Source organism: Myotis lucifugus, unplaced genomic scaffold, assembly GCF_000147115.1.
Source record: "Myotis lucifugus unplaced genomic scaffold, Myoluc2.0 scaffold_26, whole genome shotgun sequence".
Taxonomy (NCBI): Eukaryota; Metazoa; Chordata; class Mammalia; order Chiroptera; family Vespertilionidae; genus Myotis; species Myotis lucifugus.
In genome coordinates, this window is record NW_005871074.1 from 3,316,715 (window position 1) to 3,319,290 (window position 2,576).

Consider the following 2,576-nt stretch of genomic DNA (forward strand, 5'->3'; position numbering starts at 1 on the left):
TCGCTGCTCACCGTGCGCCTGGGCGCGCGGAGCCACCCCGCCTTCCCCGCCTGCGGGAGGCTCAAGGAGGACGGCAGGTACATCTTCTTCATGGAGCCCGACGCCAACAGCAGCAGCCGGCCGCCGGCCGCCTTCCGAGCCTCGTTCCCCCCGCTGGAGACCGGCCGGAACCTCAAGAAGGAGGTCAGCAGGGTGCTGTGCAAGCGGTGCGGTAAGTCCTGCGCCCCCGGGGCGTGCTCCGGCCGGGCCTCGCGGGGAGGGTGGCGGGCGAGCGGGGCGCGGCGGGCGCACTCCCGGGGTTCGACGGCTGCGAAGCAGAGGCGGTCTGGCAAGTTCAGTTTCGGGGCTGCAGACTCATCGAAGCGAACCTCAGGCAGCCCCTCCTCCGGTTTCCTGTTTTCTAGGCTTTGCCATTCGGGGGAAGTCCCAAGTTTGGTCCTCGGTTGGGGCCACCTGAAACTTTTTAAGCCCTTGGTTTCCTTCACCAAGCAGAATGGAAAGGACTCATTGCGTTCTCCTGAGTGCAGTATTGAACTTGGCTTTGGTTAGGAACTGCTGCTCGTGGGCTGCCTTTGTGGTGCTTTTCCTTTGAGGGAGGAAGGGTGAGTCCAATAGATCTTAACACCTTGCCTTCCCTTGGAGTCCTGAGGGGCAGGCAGGGGCGTGTGTCTGCGGAGAGCCCTGCGAGGAAAGGACAGCGCCCTGAGATTCCTGTAGATGTGGCAGCTTGTGGTGAACGCAGCGTCCAACAGATAGTCTGTACCTTTTGAATCTGTGTAGGTGAGAAGTATAATAAAAGTTGGAATTTTTTTTTTCTGAAAGCATTTCAAGCATTTTTGTTTTCACAATATTTTGGTTTGGAGTATATTTTGGCACTTGAGTGAATCAGAACAGATGAATGTAATTATGGAGCTACACGTGTAGGCCCTGAAGAATTTTGGAAGACAAGTTTCGCAGACTATGTCCCAGACCCAGACCTTGTGAGGCCACCAGGAAGTGTTCTTTCCAGGGCTCCTTAATATGATCAGGTGTGAGAAATTAGCTGATAATGTAATTACATTTCTGAGGTAGCATTGCACTTATAATTTCTAGGTTCTATATATCTGTATGATTTCCCGATGATCACATCGTCACTAAAACATAACAGGGCTTCTTCTACAAAATTTTACACGATTACACATCACACATTCTAATACGCATAATAGCTTTCTCCCGGGTCTTTATGTGTCTGTCTAAGGGGTGGTTGGGTTCATTGACTTTTTACAAAACTCAGCATCAAGCCATGGTCAGTCTGCCTGCGATGAAAAGTGTGCCAGTTCCTTCACATTTTTGTACCTGGGATGGGCAAATATTTAAATTTCTGGTTGGCATTTGTGGTGCTTCTATCCTGCAGTTAATTAATGTCTAATGATTTGGTTTTAAAGACGGGAAAGGGTATTGCTCACCCACCGTTTCCTTACCTTAACAGTGCGTGTTGGGTGCCACAGACCTGTTAGGATTGCACCACTGTGTGGACAGAAGCTGTTCTCAGACGGTGGTGCTGAAGGAAGCTGAGTTTATGTTGGGATTCCCTGGGTCTGGCTGGTAGATGTCACTGTAAAACATGGGAAATGCTCTGCTGGGAGTTTCTTATTAGGGAACACAAAAGCTCCACATCCTTGTACCGCAGCATATGTTATTCTGTTATGGAATCTGAAACAAACCTTTTTGAAGCCATGCCATTGTCTGATTTTGACGTTTTGTTGTATGTAGTACAGGAAGGATTTTGCCTTTACCCCAAGCCATATGAGCTGTGAATCATTTACTATTCGTGGTGGGAAGTTAATGTGAAGGGGATTATAGTTGGTGATGATGCTGAGGGTTGAGGGTCTTACTAGGTTAGCAACAGTGTTGGTTTGTTTGCCTTTTTACTGGAAATACGTGTCAGGCTTCAGGGGTAAAGTTCTTTAAGTGTCTAGAGGATGTTTGGAAATGGAAAGATCATGTTGTCTGGAGAAATACTATCCTGTTTATGTGCTTCTAAGGCGAAAAAGCGTCACTGAAGGGAATTTTGCCCTTTTATCTGCCAGTCAAATGAAACACAGTTCTAAGTTGTGGCATGCTACGTAGCAGGTGTGTGTGTGTGTACGTGTGTGCGTGTGCATGTTTAAATGAACTGGTAATTGAGTAGATTAGGAAATCATGAGGTCACTGCTCTAGGTTTGTGTAATTATTGTGTATGTTGATTTTAGCGTTATGTACTCTAAAGTAGGATATTGCTGGAAACATTAACTCATAGATATAGCTAAGGACTAACTGAAATCATGCTAAAAGTTTCTCTTGAATTTTTATGGCCATAGTAGTTATTGTAACATGATAAGATAAAAGTAAATAGTGTAAGCTATTGTATATCATGTAAACTCAGTAAATCCATACTCAAAATGTTGGGTGTAAAAGTGTGTGAAAACTTGTAAATTCATCCAGTTGTGTGGTCACAGTTAACAATGTCATTCAGAACCTAGCAGGCGAAGGAACAGAAACAAGTGGTGTGTGTGGGGCATATACAGAGAGAATAAGGGCTGATTTGTCCTGGTCCA